General features: G+C 46.1%; 1 pseudogene; it reads left to right on the plus strand.

Annotated features, from left to right (window-relative positions):
• The first annotated feature begins 3,198 nt into the window (after positions 1-3,198).
• Trir-ps1 (telomerase RNA component interacting RNase, pseudogene 1) lies at positions 3,199-7,183 on the plus strand (annotated as a pseudogene).
• Positions 7,184-8,319: the final 1,136 nt, after the last annotated feature.

Genomic DNA, 8,319 nt, shown 5'->3' on the forward strand with positions numbered 1-8,319 from the left:
ATAGATAAAATGTTACACAGAAGGGCTGTGCCTCTCCAGAGTGCACCCATGGCAGTTATGCAGAATGGTGGGCCCTTCCCAGGAAACTCACTTGCTTACCATCGTCTTCCTAGATGGCTTCTGTCACTGAGCCACATCTTTAGCTTCTCCCCTCACCCCTTTTTGAGACAGTCTCACTATATACCCTGGCTGCCCTGTAAGTCACTATGTAGACCAGGTTGATCTTGAACTCCTAGAGATCTGCCTGCTTCTGCTTTCCATGTACTGGGATTAAAGGTGTACAGTGCTATTATTTTAATCCCTTGAGAATTATTGTGGCACACACACACACACACACACACACACACACACACACACACACACACACACGGAACCCAGTGTGTATTTGTGAGTGTGGACCCATGCTGGCCATGGTGCAATGTGGTCAGAGGATAGCTTTTGGATCTGGTATGGGATCTAGAGATTGGACTGAGGTCACCAGGCTGGTATGGTAAGCACTTTTTTTTAAAAATCAAAAAATTGCATTCATTTCTTTTGTGTGTGTGTTTGTGTTGTGTTGTTTATGTGGCACATATGTTTATATGTGTATTTGTATGTATATGTGTGTTTGTGTGTGATATGCGTGTATTTGGGTGTGTGGTGTGTGTTTATGTGTTTGCCATGTGTGCATGTGGAAGTCAGAGGACAACTTACAAGGAGTCGATTTTCTCCTTTATCTGCTGCTGAGACATCTACCCCTGCCCCATTGATGTCTGCTGGATGTTGCGGGCACCCAGTTTGATGATGTTTTCATATCTATCCTCTCTCTCTCTTTCTTTCTGTCTCTCTCCCCCCCCCCAATCCGTCCATCAATCCATCCTTGATGAACTTGGTCCAAGAATGGAGTCATGTGAGGAGAATTCTGAATGTTTGTAGGAAAGTTCCAAAAAAATAAAAAAAAAAAAGAAAAGAAAAAAGAAAAAGAAACAAGAGTCTTGTGACCTCAGTTTCTTCAAAATATGAAATTGTTCTAGGAATGTGCTTTTGAGCCCCTAAAAGAGCCTGAATTGTGATCAATCTGAAGCCAGTGGGAATATTACACCGCGAACCTCCAAGCACAGAAGACCCCCTCCCTTTCAGTAGGAGTAGAGTTAGTTTAGTTCCTGGAACAGCTATAAGCCAAACTGTCAGACAAAGCCACCTGTGACTCCCAAGTGACCCCCCCCCCCTTCCCCTTGACTTCCATACATCCCCATTAGAGTCTGTTCAGGGTCGTCTCCCCTTGATGTGGGATGACCCTGACATGTCAGAATTAAACTCCTCTGGCTTTTGCATTGATCATCGCCTCCGTGAGTCTCATTCAAGAGGTCCTGGAAGAGGTTCAATTCGGACCTCACATTTGGTATGTTGGCCAGGAAACTCACCTCTTGCGGGGACCCACAGGAGAGTGGTGAATCGGAGGAATGACAACTTGAATAAGATACCATGGTTGTTTTGTCTGTGTTTCCTTCTTTGTGTTCTGCTTTTGGTCTGGTTCATGCTTGCAAGAGTCAGGAGGGTGCAGTAACAGGACTTTGATCTGATGTGAGGCGGGCAAAGTCACCAGAATCTGTGTGCATCTTGCTTGCGGCAGGAGCAGATAACCTGAGTTATCCCATCCTTGGCAGGGACGGGCTGGTCTGTACTTAGCCCATGAAAAAAGGCACTTGGTCTGTATTTGGCACTTTTCATTCTTGTTTTGTTCTTAGACTTGGACTGAAGAAATGTTTGAATGTGGGACCGACTGTTGTCTCACCTTAATCTTATTCTGACTCGTTTAAAAAAGTTAGCATTAAGAACCCCTTAATGCACTTTGGAGTGTGGCCTGCTTTTGATGTTAAATGGCCACCCAGAGGGAGAACTTTTATCTCCCTAGGGTGTCAGCAGTAGAGGATAAATGTTTCAGAAGTTTTCCCTCCTCCCCCTTGTTAACTCTTCTTTGTCAACAGGAACAACAAAAGCTGACCCCAGCCAAGCAACCACCTCCATTCTTGTTGACAGTACCATCTTCAGTGCTGGAGAGATGGCTCAGCAGTTAAGAGCACTGACTGCTCTTCCAGAGGTTCTGAGTTCAGTTCCCAGTAGTCACTTGGTGACTTCCTTTCTTTTCCCCCTCAGGATCAGCTCCGGGTTTAACAGCTCACACTGGCTTATCCTCTCTTCCCTTCTCCTTCTGCCTAGTGCAGACACAGTGCAGACTGGCATCCAGGGTCCCTGACAGGAGAGACCCCAAGTAGGCATAGGTATCCATTAACAGAGTTTGCAATTGATACTCATTTTGTTCAGTAAATGGCTATCCTTGTCAAGAGAAATGTTTGCTCCCTGTCTGAATAAATGTGGTCTCTGAGTTGTTTAGAGGAAAAAGATTTATTTTATATAAAGAAAGGGGATGCCTCTGGTAGGCTCATGTTGAGGCATCTCTTCCCCTGAGGGACCAGCCACAGGATGGCATAATGTAGAATAAAGTTTCTTCAGGGCATGACACCTACTCCCCGAACAGTTATTACAGGTTCCCTTCAGCACAGACAGAGGCCAAGAAACTCGCTCCTGGCCCCACAGGGAACCCACCCAGATTGGGTCTTCAACGCAGTAGGGGGTAGGCAGCATCTCCAGTTTTGCCACTAGGCTCTGTAAGCAGGTCTCAACAATAATTCGGCCAATGTTTAGATATGATATTAAATCAGAGAAAACAGAGAACTCTAGTATGGGAGCCCTGGCTTTCATCAATTAGTTAGTGCCAAATCTTAGATAAAAGTTACAGATACAAGCTAATAAAAGATGCAGAGTGTATAGAAGAGTGCAGACTAGACAAGAAAAATTAATTAGAGCCCCTCTAGTCAACAAAGCCATGGATCCAGGAGAAAAGACTACATAGAAATGGCCAAAGCCTTATTTATCAAAGAAACTGGACTCAGTGACAGCAGATTGCCTGCATTTATTGTTGCCACAGCACTGTTTGGTAAAGATGCAGATAAATTAACTTTGGGACAAAAGTTGATCTTGACTACCCCTCCCCACTGCAGTTCTGATTGATGGCTCAGTAATGCCTACCTGCTTCATTATTAGACTTTACTAATCAACCCTGGCTGAGACATTTTCCAGCCACCTGTTTCCCTGAACCCTGTGACTCTCCCACCAGACCCTGACTTGGACTGTCCACTCCATCAATGTGACTAGGTCATGGCCCAGGTGCACAGTACCCGACCTGACTTGAGGGACTCTCTGCTGTCAGAAACAAAGCAGACCTGGGTTATGGACAGAAGCAGCTTCATCCATGAGGGTCAGAGGAGAGCAGGGGCAGCGGTGACAATGGAAATGGAGGTAATCTGACTAAGTCTCTTCCTCCAGGCACTTCAACTGAAAGGGTCAAGCTAATAACATTAATACAGGTCCTCGTCATGGGAAGAGGACTGGGTGTTAGCATTTGCAGGGACAGCCAGATATGCATTTACGTAACTGCTCATGTGCAGGGAGCCATTTACCAGGAACAACAGCTCCTAACAACAGAAGGAAAAACTGTCAAAAATAAAGATAAAACTCTAAGGACATCAAAAAGGAACCGATGGCTAGAGATAACAGCCTGGCTGACAAGGCTGCTAAAGAGGCAACCTTAAAGGAAACGGCCATCTCTAGATTGGCCTCTGTTCTTCCTGAATTACTCAGAGCAACCAATATATGCAGAAAAAGAAATTAAATGGGATGGTGAAGGAAAGCTGATATTACCCACGTCTGTCACAAGAACTGTTCTCAGAAAGATCCAGAGTCACTCACTTGGGAGTAAAATGAATGACAAACTTTAAAGTTTGCCTGTTGACCAACACTCCCAGGAACCCCAAATATCCGAATTCCTGACTGTGAGGTAAAAGACTGGGGGCCTATTGGGAAAATTGATTTTACAGGGATCAAGCAAGAAAGATATGGCTCAAAATATCTGCTAGTATTTGTGGACATTTTCTCTGGATAGACAAGTGGAGATAGTAGAAGAGATTTTCCCAGATTTGGAGCACCTAAGGTAATAGAATCAGATAATGGGCCTGCCTTTGTATCTCAGGTAAGTCAGGGACTTGCTAAGATCCTGGGGACTAATTGGAAACTCCATTGTGCATATCGTCCCCAGAGTTCAGGGCAGGTAGAAAGGATAACTAGAACTCTACAACAGACCTTAATTAAATTAGCCTTAGAGACTGGTGGGGACTGGATGATGTTCTTTCCCTTTGCCCTATATTAGATGTATAAGGCATTCTAGCCCCTACTGTATCCAGCCTACACTTGGCAGCTGTTACAGAACTGAAAAATGATAATTTAAAATTTAAGATCAGAGCTACCTAATAGGCTCATGGATATGTTTGGCCTAAATTATGTGCCCTCTATGAAGCCAGCCCGTTTCCAGGCCACACAAGTCAAGATTTCACCAAGGCATGCTAAAACCCAGGTGAAAAGGGCATTCCATCATCCTGTTGACCACGATCACCCCCTGGGTATACTACAACCATGCCAGACCTGCCCCTCCACTGAAGAAGACTCCATGGCTCCAGCTGTACCAACACTGTGTGAGGCTGGAAGCAGGGAGTCAAGAGTACAAGCCAGAGGACTATAAGCTTCAAGATGGAAGCTATGCTAAAAGAAAAGGGGGGAATGAAAGGGTCAGAGTTGGGGTCAATCTGAGGCCAGTGGGAAAATTCCACCACAAACCTCCAAGCTCAGAAGGACCCCTCCCGTCTAGTAGGAGTAGAGTTAGTTTAGGTCCTGGATCAGCTACAAGCCAAACTGCCAGACAAAGCCACCTGTGACTCCCAACTGTCCTCCCCGTAGAAGGTCCAGACGGTCCACTGACCACGAGTCAGTTTGAAGGTCGCTTCGCCCCATCAATAGTACCCTGCCTAGTTACCATTGTTTGAGTTCTGCCCTAATTGTTTGCAAGGTATATAACTCCCTGTTAGAGTCGTCTCCCCTTGAAGTGGGATGACCCCAACATGCCAGAATCTAGCTCCTCTGGCTTTTGCATCGGTCGCTGCCTCTGTGAGTCTCACTCAAGAGGTCCTGGAAGAGGTTCAGTTCGGACCTCACACCCCCTCCCAGGTGTAGTGGATAGGAGTGAGTTTACTTCATATTGTTCATAACAACTGGTCAGTATTATTTGTTTATATGCCTCTATGGAAAAATATGTTTTTGACCATGTGTGGCTTATCCTTGTAATTGTACATTTACTCAGGTGACTTTTCTTAACTCTCAGAGTATAAAATGTCTGATGATCTGAATAAAGTTGGCTATAGTATGTGACCAAGCATCCAAATATATGAGCCTATGGGGGGCGGGGGTTGTTCTTATTCAAACCATCATACAACCATAGTTAAAAATTTAAAGGAGATATTAAAAATCAGGAGACCACAAGTGGCTCAGATCTTTTCATACCAAGGCCCCAAAAGGAAAGTCTGTACAAACTGAAAATAGATGAATTGTTGTATGCTGTCTGGAGGAAGAGCTAGGGAGGTAGTGAAGGGACAGCTGGTGATTGCAGGGTTTCGTTCTGAGTGGTGACAGTTCTAAAGTTGTGGCAACGGCTGCAAGTGTAAGTGAACTAACCGTACACACTAAGAGAGCCATGGTGAGCTGTGAGTGACAGTTCAGCCCTTTAATTGTGTCAGGCAGCTGTTGAGTCCATGACCAGAGTCGGTAGGGTCTCGTCCATGTGTCACCCCCAACTTAGGTGAGAGAAAAACTACCGTGCAAACTCCTGACCAACTAGTGGGTAGGCGATGGTAGATTTGAGTACCACAAAGAGTTGAGGTGTTGTGGACTGTAGGGGACTGGAGCTGAGATGAGGTATCCAGGGTTATGGTTTTGTTCCAGTGTCCCAGATGCCTTTAAACAGTTGGCAAGCCAGAGAAGGTGAAAGCAGATAAGGAGTCATGGCAACACGGGGCTCAGCGCAGTTGGTGAATGGTGAGGTAAGGTTATTTGCTAGGGTCACAGGAGAAGCCACAAGCAGCAGTGGTGAGCTAGTTCCAGGAGGAACACACAGCCAACAATCACCAAAGCGGGAGCCCATAGGCTGAGATCAGAGTCTGAAGCAGGAGGTGAAATGACAGGCTTGTACTATTTAGGAGAGAGGGGATGTTAAAGAGACAATGGCTTTTGTTTACTTACTCCCTGTACTTCCCCTGTCTCCGGGGCTGCGTAATTGGGACATATTTCCTCTGGATATTAATTGTGTTCACCGGAAGTTGGGTTGGAGCTATGGTAGAGTTTACCAGCACTGCTTGTTTTCACCTGGGATACCATGGGTCCCGGATACGGAAGTGGAGGGTCCTATCGTATAAACAGAGGAAATCAGGGCAGAGGTTTTAAGTACGGCAAATGGTATCTGCAAGACCAATACGGGCAGCCTCTACATCTGTATGGCTGTTCCTTACAGTAACTTTCTGTCTGGTCAAAGAGGAAGCAGATGGGCTGGAGAGGTGGCTCAGTGGTTAGAGCACTGACTGCTCTTCCAGAGGTCCTGAGTTCAATTCCCAGCAACCACATGATGGCTCACAACCATCTGTAATGGGATCTGATGCCCTCTTCTGGTGTGTCTGAAGACAACTACAGTGTACTCACATAAATACAAATAAATCTTTTAAAAAGAAGGAAGCAGACAAAAAGTCATTAAATGAAGGAGGGGTGGATTTAGGGGCAATGGGGATTTTAAGGATGGGCTGAGTCGGGGCCGGGAACATCACCCGAGAGTGGGGATGACGAGGTGTCGGGCTCAAGTCCGGTGTCCAGCGGTGTGAACTTGTTTGCCAACGATGGCAGCTTCCTGGAGCTGTTCAAGCGGAAGATGGAGGAGGAGCAGCGGCAGCGGCAGGAGGAGCCACCCCCGGGCCCGCAGCGACCTGATCAACCGGCCTCCGCCGCAGCGGGGCCCAGGGAATCAGAAGAGGAAGGGCGGCCCAGGCCCCACGTTCAGCTTCGTGGGCAAGCGCAGAGGCCGGAACAAACTAGCCCTCAAGACGGGAATAGTAGCCAAGAAGCAGAAGACGGAGGATGAGGTATTAACAAGTAAAGGTGACGCGTGGGCCAAGTACATGGCAGAAGTGAAAAAGTACAAAGCCCACCAGTGCGGTGATGATGATAAAACTCGGCCCCTGGTGAAATGACCCCCCGGGTGCTCACTACCTGGGACTCCTTGATGAACATAATATTTAATGCGATAATGGCAGCGGCCTTCCTGGAGGACTGATACACAGAAGGAAACCCAGGCGCTTCCCGTGGCCGCAGACCATTCTCCATGACGACTCTTTTTTACCTTGAGCACTTGTCTCCTGAGACTTACTAGACCAGTGGTTTACTGTGCCCTTTCTTCCCATCACCTTGCTCTCTCTGGCTCTGTCTGTCTCTTCTTGCTGTCTCTCCTTTTAGCAGTCACTTCTGAGAAGTAAAGAACCCGACTTAGTGCTGGAAAAAAAAAAAAAAAAAAAAAAAAAGAAGGAAGCAGACAAAAAGTCATTAAATGAAGGAGGGGTGGATTTAGGGGCAATGGGGATTTTAATCAGCTCCTGACAGCCTGGTATGAAGCAATTTCCCGACCTTGTGTGTGTGTGTGGTTTTTTTTTTTTTTTTTTTAAGATTTATTTATTTATTTATTATATATAAGTACACTGTCTTCAGACACACCAGAAGAGGGCATCAGATCCCATTACAGATGGTTGTGAGCCACCATGTGGTTGCTGGGAATTGAACTCAGGGCCTCTGGAAGAGCAGTCGGGTGCTCTTAACCGCTGAGCCATCTCCCCAGCCCAAGTGAGATTCTTGAATCTTGGCTAACTCAAGTTACTTCCTGTCCTTGGTAAAAGCCTGCTATTCAATTATCTGGAATAGCATAGGCCTAATAATCTTTGCTTTTATGAGCAATCCATCACCTGCTCTGATTTCATTTTTGGAAACTGGTTTTTGTGCTTGTTTCTCAGGCTGCCCTTGAAGGCCCTGGACTAAAGTGACCCTCCTGCTACAGGAATGCAGTTCTATACCACTGTGTACATTCAGCTCACTGGTTTTCTTCTTTTAAAAAAGCATCTTATTATTACTTTTAAAAAATTATGTGTAGGTTTGTACACTTGAGTGTAGCGTCCCCAGAGGCTAGAAGATGTTGGATGCTCTGAGGCTAGAGTTATGGGCTACTTGATGTGGTTGCTGGGAATCGAACTCAGATCCTCTGAAAAAGCAAACCACTGAGCCATCTCTCCAGATCCCTCATTGCCTTCTTGACAGAAGGCTTTGACTAGTGATAGACACTGTCTGTGTTATTTTTCCAGCGCT

Source organism: Rattus norvegicus, chromosome 8 (genome assembly GCF_021556685.1).
Source record: "Rattus norvegicus strain SHRSP/BbbUtx chromosome 8, alternate assembly SHRSP_T2T, whole genome shotgun sequence".
NCBI lineage: Eukaryota > Metazoa > Chordata > Mammalia > Rodentia > Muridae > Rattus > Rattus norvegicus.